At 43.9% G+C, this 11,556-nt stretch overlaps 1 protein-coding gene across 5 annotated transcripts in view; it reads left to right on the top strand.

Annotated features, from left to right (window-relative positions):
• LOC308188017 (uncharacterized protein) overlaps positions 1-11,556 on the top strand; it is a 625,739-nt gene that overhangs the window by 513,534 nt on the left and 100,649 nt on the right. The window lies entirely within an intron of this gene.

The following is an 11,556-nucleotide window of genomic DNA, read 5'->3' as shown; positions in this document are numbered from 1 at the left end:
ATGCTCAAATAATCCCTAAGTGCCTGTAATTTATTGAGTCCCCCCAGGTATCAGCATCACTATGGTCAGGTAGAGATAAGTGGATTAGTTCTGGATATGAGCATCTGAACTTATACTTCACTGCTCAAATTCATACCTACTGAATTTGAGCCTATCATCATGTTGTAGGGCCCAGATATCTAAATTTGCTATGGTTTAACCTGTCCAAGCTATTTGAGGTGAAATAACTTGCAGGGATACAGATGTTCTCTGTGTCTGATGGGGAGGGGGAGCCTCCTCTAATCTCCTGGCAGTATCGCTGTTCACGTCTGTTTATTTCCAAATAGAGGGAAACTGCCTCATTTGGCGTGGTCAGTGCTGACTCTCACATTAATTGGTTTTGTTCTGCCTGTCTCTATTTATCTGTGTCCCCCCAGTTACTCTGACACCAGCTCCAACAGTGTAGCCAGTTTAGCTTTCTGCTTTTCACTGAGCAAAAGAGATGACAAGCTGCCTTTATCAGTGTTGTTCCACAGCAACATCAAATGCATATGAGTCCAATGCGGTGTTCAGCATTGCTTGACATTGTTTTCTACCAATCACTTAGATGGCTGATATTGAGACTTTTATTTTTCTTTTTACTGTTAAAAATATGTATTTATTAAATGTAGGCATATCATTGGCTATTACTACATTGAGGATATGACATCTGGAGAACATAGGTATTCTCAATCTCTGTTTTTGTCTCAGCATCTTCAAGTAATGTTTTCTCTTCACAATGAAAATAACAGCAAGGGGCAGGTGCCTCCACCAGAACAAGTAAAGCTCTGCCTGGTTTGATCCAGAGGACAGTTTTGCTTAACCACCAGACAGATTGTTTTCACTTGATTTGCTTTACATCTTTGTCTTATTTCTTCTTCTAAATCCTCAGCACAGATATGGCTGTTGCTGTTTGCCATAGAGTCTGCAAATTCATGTTCTGTTTATTGTGGAATCTGCCTTTAATTTTGCACATTTGCTGCTGCTCACTCCTTATCTTTAGTATGGGATACTTGGTAATGTCACGGTGTTGTTCACTGGCCTCAGGCCATGTTAGATCGTCTTTCTGGACAGGAAGATGCTGAAAGTCAATTCCGGGCTATAAAATCAGCCTTTGTATGGGGATACTGCATGCAGGAGTCCTTCCCATCCAAGCCAGCCCTCACCTCTGCCTGTGAACTGGCTCGTAGTCCCAAGAGCGACACAAGAGGATGGTTTGGGCCCTTAGGCCCAACACAGCAAGCAGTGCTCAGAAAGGTTGCCAGTCATGCTAGCAACCCTGAGCTCTTCATCCTTAGGACAGTTTTGAGCTCTTTGGTCTCTCCCCTTTCCCCTCGTATCTGCTTATTTTCAACCTTACCATGTTCACTTTCATGCAAAGTGCCTCAAATTCCTGCATTATAGTTTCACTGTCAGCTACCCCTGAGTTAATTGGAATCTCTTAAGAACTCTAAGTGCTTCAGAACCTGCTATTGTCAGAAATTAAGGCACTTCCTGGCATTCTTTCTTTTGGCTGGTCTCCTAAGTCAGCGGGTACCCCGGCTTGCAGAGTTCCCTGCCATTTCAGCTCCAGTTGGGCTTTAAGGCTGTGTACTGCTTGAAATTGCATGGAACGGTAGCTACAGCATAGTAAAGAGGAGCCAGTAGCTTAGCTGCCTAGCTGAGGCACCACTTTAGTTGGGTAAGCCAGACCTTACCACCTAGGTTAAGCTAGACCACAACAAGGTGGTTTCTTGAGCCTGCAAGGTTATTCTCAGTTGCTGGTTACACACTGAGGTCAGGCTGAATGCTTTAGGTCATCCCATAGTTGCTGCCCTGAAAACCCAGCTTTGGTGTCGGGCAGCTGCTGTTGTGAGTGTCCTGCACCTTGTGACAGGAGTCTTTTCACAAAGCTCCAGGTAGTTCCAGTGGGCTTCAGCAGGATTTGATTAAAAATAAAACTTCTCGCTGCGAGATGCTCTCACTGAGGGTTGCAAACATCTGCACCTGAAGCCAGTAAAAGAGGCTTTTTTCCTGCAAAGATGTCTTCAGGTATAAGGCTTCCCAAAGGGAAGGAGAGGTAATTTTCATTGCTCCTCTATATATGGGTTGAAAGCAATGGGCTCCACCACCTCCCCAGTGTTTGCTGGTGGAAGGAAAGCAGAGGCACGCTCCCCAGCCTTTGTTTCCCACACGCTTTTCTCTTCTGCAATCAGGAAGAAGGGAGGGGATAGAAGGAGGACAGTTTGTACAGTTACTTTAGCTGTCCCTGTCAGAGGTCAACACAGAGAGGCAACCACACTGCAAGAGGATTAGGAGAGCAAAATATCCTTCAGCCATCCAAAATGCTTCCACTATGTCCCTGTGACACATGCTTTGCAACCTCCAAAGATCTCTTCTGTCCAGTTAAATGAAGGGGAAGTTTCTCACTGTTTTCAGGATATCCCAGGCACTCAAGGGGGCTGAGGGGACAAGACCCATACATTCACTTCTCCTTGTTACTAGCCGATCTGGTAATCTTTGTGTCAGCCCCTGCTTCTTTTCTTTGAAAGGCAATGACAGTCTTGATATGTTTCCATTTCTGAGTTTTCAACAATATCAGGATTTTTACAGAGAAGGACAAACATGTTAGTCGGAATTAATTTGATTTTGTGTGTTTTACCATAAAAACAAATACAATTTCTGCAGATTTCTGGGAAACATCCTGGTTTATTTTACTTGTCTGCGCGGTGATTTACTGGCTGTTCACAAATGAATGATTCTCAGCTTGAGGTACTGATGGGAATTCCTCTTTACAGTCACAAGTCAGGGGAGAATTTACATTCTTAAATGTACTGATATTAGCCAACCCTGCACCCTGCATGTATCGATATTAGAGAAATACAAGTGGTAGCTGCCTGTGGAGATCCTCTTTTACCAGCAGCCTCCTACCCCCTGTGTCCAGTGTTGTCTACAGCACTTTACCACAATGCTGCCCTGCTGTGCTGGGAAGTTTCTCCTTCTGAAGGAGGGCTACCTCGCACAAACTGCACAGGCACACAGAAATCAACAGCTAACATGAGAACTTGTTAAACTTCAGGAACCAAGCCCATAGAAATAAACTGTATTCTGCTGTGAGACTACTTTTTTGGTTTTCCTTTCTCTTAAGAAAAACATGTTTTACTTTTCTTCTTTTTTTTTCTTTTTCTAAATTTTCGTTCTGTCAGGTAGTAATGACAAGATGTAATTTTTATTCAAATGAGTGACAGGTGTAATTGCAGCTGTGGGCCAAGATTTTTGGTGCAGCACTGGTTACTGTAAATAACACAGTATCATATGTAAGGTTTAGGTTTAGTTGCTGACACCTCAATCTGTGAACACTATGAACAAGGTGGCATTTGCACACTGCAGAGTGTTAAGAGTACAGACATTTCTAAATGTTGCATGCCTCTACTCAAATTTTTAGGTGCTAAAATGCAAATATTTATTTCCTGAGACCTTTTCTGAAATGAACGGCAAGCAGATTTCTACATGTGTTGGCTTCTGGAGGCCGAAAGACTGTTCCTGTGGTTAAATAGGAGGTTTTAGATAATTGTGACCTTCCCAAGGCTGAGCTTTTCTGCATTTCCAATCTATATTTCAAGCACAATAACTGAGCCATACTAAGTTGTTATTGAGACAGCCAAATGAACAGCAGTCATGCTGATGGTTAGTTACCACCCCACAGAAAGTCATCACATAAGTGTGTGTTAGTATGTATATTACACATAGGCCTCCCCAAGAAATTTGGTTACTTGTTTGAATCTCAACATTGGAGAGGTTTTGTCGTTTGAATGGGTATTTAGCACTGATGTGGTAAATTCAGCCATACGTTCTGTTATGTAGCTTACAGCTTACTGTATTGTACAGTACCTGTATAATTCAGTCATTTACTTATTGGTGCCCTGTAACTTCCTTTGCTAGAGAGATTTTTTTTTTCTTTTTTGAGGTATGATCTCAGTGCCAGGCAGTACTTCCTTCCCTCTTTTGGAAAACTTCAGTACAGTTGAGCAGCTGTTCTTTACCATTCAGCAGGAGAACAAACAGCCCAGCCATCCAAGTGAGAAAGGGCTGTAGTGAATCTTGTTGAGGGGTGAAGCTGAGAAAGATCCTCTATGGTGTAAGGCTATAAATCCCTGACTATTTAAGTATTAAGAATTGCTTCAGGATCAAGCTTCTGATGGTAGGGCCTTCTTTTTACCAGCTAACAAGTAGCTGTAAAATGTAGCCTGAGCTCTTCAGAAAGCAAGTTTCCATCCAGACCACTAAGCTCCACAGGAGCTGCAGGGCAATACCATATCGAGACCCTGTGCTTGAGTACAGCATAGCCATAGCAGCACAGTACTGGTCCCAAAAGTACTGTATTTCTCAAAACAGACAAAAAGGATGTGTGCCTGTTAGCTGTGTATGTGTGGTCCTTCCCAGTAGCCTGAACAAAAGCCATCAGTTGAATAAGAAGGTGGCCCCCTACTTTACTGTGCGCAAACCTCCACTTTCCAGGGAGTGGCCTCAGCTTGCTCTGCTGTCTCAGCAGCTTTCCTATGCCTTTCTGTGGCAGCCCTCCCTCACCCTGCCCATTCCCTATTGCTCTCACCCTCCTCTTTGGTGCTCCCTGCTCTCCCTGCAGCCCTGAGCTTGCAGCTCGCCTCAGAGGCCCTCAGCGTCACGCTGAGGGGTGCCCAGTGTCGCTGTTGTCCCCAGCCCCACAGTGCCCTCCCACTCATGCAAGGCTGGAAGCGCGGAGAAGGGGAAGTGTCCTGGAGAAAGAGGAAATCCAGCAACCTTCCCCACTCTCACAAAAAGCCCCACCTCTACATGTGGTTCAGTAAGCAGAGAGTAACCTTACAGTGGTGGATCTGCGTTAGGAGGTGGAGTTTCTGAATGGAAAGTACATCTTTACTTGATGCTTTCCTTTAGTGAACAGATGCTATTCACTTATAGTGCATAGGGAATTGAGTGCACCCTCAGTAAGTTTGCAGACAACACTGAGTTGGGGGGAAGTGTCGATCTGCCGGAGGGCAGGAAGGCCCTGCAGAGGGACCTGGACAGGGTGGGTCGATGGGCAGAGGCCAATGGGATGAGGTTCAACACGGCTGAGTGATGGGTCCTGCACTTCGGCCACAACAACCCCATGCAGCGCTACAGGCTTGGGGCAGAGTGCCTAGAAAGCTGCGCAGAGGAAAAGGATCTGGGGGTGTTGGTTGACACTTGCCTGAACAGGAGCTGGCAGTGTGCCCAGGTGGCCAAGAAGGCCAACAGCATCCTGGCTTGTATCAGGAATAGTGCAGCCAGCAGGACCAGGGAGGTGATCGTCCCCCTGTACTCTGCTCTGGTGAGGCCGCACCTCAAGTGCTGTGTTCAGCTTTGGGCCCCTCACTACAGGAAGGACATCGAGGACCTGGAGCATGCCCAGAGAAGGGCTACGAAGCTGGGGAAGGGTCTGGACCACAAGTCCTGTGAGGAGCGGTTGAGGGAGCTGGGGTTGTTTAGTCTGGAGAAGAGGAGGCTCAGGGGAGACCTTAGTGCTCACTATAACTACCTGAAAGGAAGGTGTGGGGAGCTGGGTGTTTCTTTTCTTAATATATTTTCATGAAAAAGCAAGCCAAGTCTTTCATAGTTATATTCACAAAACTTCTGATGTAACTCTAGGGTCATATTGAAATTTGTTTGCATTGAGAGCAACTATTCACTGTGGTCAGCAAGATATACTGAAATGTTTGTGAAAATAGGCAGACTTTGGAAGCTCTCCCCTTCCTTACACACCAGGCTTGAGAAATGCAGAAGTTAGAACTAAATTCTTAACCTGCTGTTATTTCCAGCAACAACAACAGCATTCAGAATAATCCCAAGTGTCTTTGGAGGGTCAGTTCAGATAAGCAACCAAAAGTTCATTTGATATAATCTGGAAAGTTTATCTAAACTTCTTGTGTCTGCATAATTGAGTTTGAAATCTTGCAAGAACAGGCTTGTTCTCTGACTCTGTATAACATACACTGTATCTTCTACACGTCTGCAGTTTCCAAAATGTTAATCTCCAATGACCCAGAATAAGTCAACAACATTTGCAGTCATACGTAACACTTGCTCTGTTCAAATATGGCATTCCTGCTATCTTTATAAATGGCATCACCACAGCTTAAGCATGGGATGAAGATTTGAGGTGCAATAACCTTTTATGCTGCTTGGCTTAAACGATATCTCCTCGCATTCTGCACAGCACATAATACTAGGTTTCAGGTGACTAGTTTTAATCAGCTGATCGATGTGATGATCAAAGTTAGGGCTTGATTCAAATACCAAAGCACTGAGTGCTGTCTTCAGCTTCCAACTCCCAATTCATATTAACCTCGCCTGTTGTTTTGTAAAGTTTATTTTCCCAGGTTCCCTTTTCAAACACATTGTAGTGTTTTGTCTCAAAAGCACTTAGCACCAATTCATTTCTGCTAACCCACACGTCAATAAAATTAATCATACCATCATCTTACAGTGGTATAGCTCTTTTCCTGCTAGCAGGTCTCTGTCGATGCACAAGTGCAAAACTCTGAGGGATGAAGCAGGCTTTGCTCTCTGTGCCTCCCATGGGATGATCCTGCATCTCCCTGGAAAGATCCCAGTTAGATCCTGCATCTAACTGGAAAGTTAGGGATGGAGATACTTCGCAAATGGGCAGAGGAGCCCTGCTACCTGCTGGAGGTTTCTGCTCTTGGTAAGGGAACATCACATTGGCAGTGCTTCTAAGAGAGCTCATAGAGAGGACATTTCACGTACCAAAGTGGTGCCTGGTGGAAAGGGTTCTTCAGCAGAGCAGGGAGTCACTTATTTAAGGGGAGCAGAGCGGGAACACTGCCATCAACTGCAGAGCTGCTGCCTTGCCAGTGCTTTGTAACACCCAAAACCATCCCTTCTTCCATTGCTTCTCTCCCAGGCATGCTTGGTACCTCTCACGTACCTTTTCTGTTCATCTGTGTCCCCAGCTGCCTTGTGCATCTTATCCATCTGTGAGATGGGAGAGGCGCTTTGAGTGCAAGCTGTATGTTTGACTCCTGTGAGCCACTCTAGTTTTAAAACCCCTTTTGATAGCTTCAATGACATTCTCATGAACTGTTTATTGGGTACCAAGAGATGGTGGCATTGGAAGCTGCTTTTAAGATTTTGACTTACAGCAGTATAGGTACCTTTGCTTGTTATTGTTGCTCAGTCCTCCACGTGGAAAATGTCACTATCGTCTGCTTGATGGGCTTATCTGCTTGTTCATGTGCCCAAATTAACATATTGGATTTTGAAGGAATTTAAGTGGTGCGTAAGTAAAATGCAAAAAGACCACTAGGTATCCATTTTAGTCACCAAGGGAATTACAGCCCTCCCAAGATGGGGGAAAAGAGCAACCTGCTGTTCACACCACCCACACCAGGTCCTTAGTGCAGAAGAAGGAGCATGTGATGGTGTAGTCACCAGCTTTCAGTCGGAACGATTTATTTACTCTGTGGACAAGCATTGCTGAGGAATGCTGCGCAGGGGTGGCTGGCTGGTGAGGCCAGGGTCAGCACCTGTTCTTCAGTGATGAAGATGACTAAATAGATTCAGCCTTCTGGAGGAAAATGAGCCTGTTGAAGCCCCAGTTAATAGCAGGTGGTTGGAGTTCCAGGGAAGGAGCAGTGCTACTGCTGCTGAGCACCGTGGCTCCTGCTGGAGTTTCTGTGCCTGGGAGGCCTTTCCGCTGCTTCCCTTGTGTCAGTATAAAGGCTGCAGGTGCTGTTGATGTCCTTGTGAATCTGTTGTGCCCTGGGACCTGTGGAGGGGCTCATTTTTGCCCTTTGGGAAGAGCTGCTTCCCCATGGGGACTAGCCTGGTGCTGATGCTGGAACATCTCTGGTGCAGAAAGCTTGTGAGCCAGACCTCTGTTTGCATCTCTCAGCCTTCCTGCCTGCCATTTCTAAGGATTTGCAACCAATTCAGCATCGCTACTTTGGGAAGTAGTACAGGAGAATGTTAAAGGTTGGTTCCTCCCTCCTTATAATAAAAGCTGGTAAGTGGAGAGAGGCATAGGAAACCCATGAGCTCATTTCTGCTGTTTAGTGCAGGATGCAAACTCAAACAGAAAGTACATCAGCTGATGCTGGTTCAAAGAACATCTGCTGATACTGAGTTTCCTCCTAAACAAAAACCAACTAAGAGGAACTGACAGCTATGCTAGAAGCATGACATGCTCTCATTTTAGGTAGTAAAAAGTCCCTGAAGTTAATTACAATGGTAAAAATCATAGAACTTCCTCTCCCTCCCCCTCCCTCCTTTGCCCTTTCTTCCACCTCCACATCCCATCTCACACAGAAATCAGAAGCAGCCTGCACCTGGGGTGAGGTGCGCCCTTTCATTTCCCCAAACATGCAAGGCCAGTGCTGTCCCAGCTGCTGTGTTTGCTGAGACCCCGGTGGCAGTCATTAGACTGGAGGTGGAGCCCCTTGAAAAGGGATTGCATGGAAACTTTTGTGCTCAAGGAGCGTTGCTCTGGTTTATACCAGTTGTCCCTGCCAGCACGGAGGAGACGCAATGTGCTGGTCCCATGTAACGCCAAGGGGGAGATTGTTGTGCTGCAGGTTCAGATTGCAGAGATCAGGGGGAGATGCTGGTGCTGCTGGGTACAGCTGGGCAAAACAGTCCTTGGGGAAGGAGGAAAATAAATAAGGAATCAAAAAGGTTGCATTTTCAGCTCACACTTCACATTTGAGTTTTACTTTAACTGAGAAAATTTCCAGGAAACAGGACTTGGAAAAATAAAATAAAATAAAAAAGAATGAAAATATAAAGTGAACTATTTTTGTTTGTTTCTGGTCGAGTATAAGTGGTATTTTCTCCTTGTGACATTAGTTTTTTAATTCACCGTAAAAAATGAAGCTTGTGGTGACTTCTCAGTTTGCCCAGGGAATGAATAAATAAAAGTTATTCCCTACACTGCATCTCTTAGAGTTACTGACTAGCCTGAAAGTTATTTTTTTGCATAAGGGGGAGAATTCCTTCATAAAAGGCTGCTTTGTAAATCCTTTTAGCTTGCAGCTACGTTACTCTAGTTAAGCGTGAAGGGCCAGGTCAGGGTCTACCACCTGAAGCAAGCAAGGAAAGCTTGCATATTTTTTACAGGGCGTGTAAAGGAAGTAGAAGATGACGGCATTGCTTAAACGCTTCACTGATCTTACAAGAGCGAACACCCTTTTTCTATGTTTAAAGATAATTAATGAGTGAAAAGTGACAAAGGAAATACAGTGATAAGAAGCACCATTTTTACAAGGTGGGATCTTTTATTCCCTGTGCTGAAAAAGCCAGTTGAGCAATACTATTTACAATATTGTAATGGGTATTCCTGTGTTATTTTAAAGAGCTTTAAGGGATGAAAACAGATCTGTTGGGGAAAGTTATTAGAATTGCGAAATAGGATGCACATGCCTTGACTTTGGAGAGAAGCATTTGCCTTTCTATTTTTGTTAAAGGCATTAAATATTCTACGTGCATACTGGCCATAGCATTAGATTTAAGACCATAATTATCAACTCTGGATCACACCACCTAGTATATTGTTCTCAGTTCATGTAAAGCAAAGGCGAGATTGTCTTCTGTCAGAGAACTGGCGCTCGTCCAAGGGCTTTAAAACTTCTCCAGGGGGTGCACCAGAGAGGCATGTTTTACTAGAGCAGATTCCAGTCTGGTGACATCTTAGTGGCAACTGCAGTATGCAGGAAAGTAAAATCTCCGGATAATTTTTTTAGCATGAGGAAGGACTGCGTGTTTGCCATTTTCTGCACTAGCTGCAAAGCAGCTATGGTGGCGTAAAAGGGGCGAGGGACTCTTGCAAGAGCCCTTCACCCTTCCCAAAGGGTGCCCCAAAAAAGCAGCAGCAGGTGGGAGCTGTTCCCGGTGAAGAGAATGGTGGGTTTGGCAGCTGCCCGGAATGGAGGTGATGCTGAATACTGGGGCCGTCCCCAGCAGCAGCAATGCTTTTTGGCCAGTTCCTGGCCAAATGCTGGCTGTGCAGTGCTTCTTGCTCTTTTCCACATATGCTGAAGTGTCCACGGTGGTTTCTGCTGAGCAGATCTGGGTAAAGGGGCTGCTGCTGCCAGGTGACTTCTGCACCCCATGCTGTCTCACATGGAGTCATGAGTATTCATTCTTCCCCTTTTTTTTTTTCCCTGTTTAATCTTAAATGGAAGTTGGTTAGATGCGTTGCTCAGACTCTGTCCCATGACAGAAGCAAGATTATTGTAAAGATGCAAAGAGAAGGGAGCAGAATAAGTAGGCAGAATACTAGAAACAAAGGACCTTAAAATTTTCTGGCAGGTCCTTTGGTTAACATGTTTGATGCTTTCTGTTACCTCTTGGTTAAGAATTGGAAGTTTTGATGGAGTGCCTTATAAATTAGATAGCAGGTTCATGTGTGATAGAGAGAAATTTAGATCTAAAAATAAGTGACTGACTGAGTAGCGAGGAACTGTTGAGGTATGGGCTGAAAGGACTTCTGAAATGTAATATATAATTAAACCTTCTTTCTCCCACATGTTCGAGTCTTTTTCCCATAGACATTTGAATGTTTAAATGATAAATTGTAAATTATGCTTTATTCCATAGCTCAGCCTTGTGTTTCTCTCATTCAGCAAAAGCAGTAAAAATATTGATTAAAAAATGCTGATTAACCCGCTGCTATATAAAAAGGATCTGCATGTTCCCTAATTTTGGGAACGGGGTCACTTCCTGATTTATATTTACAAGCAGAATGAAAACAACTTTTTTGCAATGTTCCTGCTGTACTTTTGAATAGCCTGCTATTATGTTTCATTTTACTTTTCTTCTTTTGCATTTGAGATCTGATGTCTTTTATGAAATATCAAGTAAAAGGATGTTGATGAAGCTGCATTATTTGAAATACTCATACCACCTGATGGAAACAAATCAACTCATGATTCTTCAATCTATAAACTAGAAATGTATGTGGAGAAAATAAACATGGTACTTAGAGATACAAAAAGTGCTACCTTTCACCACTGCTTCTTTCTGTTTTTCTAGCTGTTGTTTCATCTACTGGTTGCAGCAGCCAGAAATGTTAAAGTAAATACAAAAATTTTTAGAGACAAACCTGCCAAGCTCAAACAGTTGGAGCCTGGCTTAAAGAATGCTGATGTTTGCTTTAATATCCAGCAATTTATAGCCAGGCTTTTTACAGCAGCATTCCGGCTGTGCCAAAAGAAAAATCATTAGTGGAGGAAATATTTCTGGAGCTTCAAAATGGTATACGAAGTCTGTGACCTTTTGGGTAGTGATTGCCCCTTGAGGTGAATTGGATTGATCAAATCAGTGAGATAACTGGAAGTAGCATATCATACTTTTATGAAGGTCCAGTTAAAAGTGTTCTGATTTGCTCTTGTTCCCAAGGAAAGTTTTGCATAAGTCTGTTTTCATCATCTCAGAACAAATCGAATTATATGACTGGCATTTCCATAATATATGTCAAGTAGAACTCAGTAGTCCTAGATGCTGATGGAAGAGGTGGATTAACAG

Source organism: Anser brachyrhynchus (assembly GCF_964034855.1).
Source record: "Anser brachyrhynchus genome assembly, chromosome: 1".
Lineage (NCBI taxonomy): Eukaryota > Metazoa > Chordata > Aves > Anseriformes > Anatidae > Anser > Anser brachyrhynchus.
This window is presented reverse-complemented; position numbering and strand designations above follow the sequence as displayed.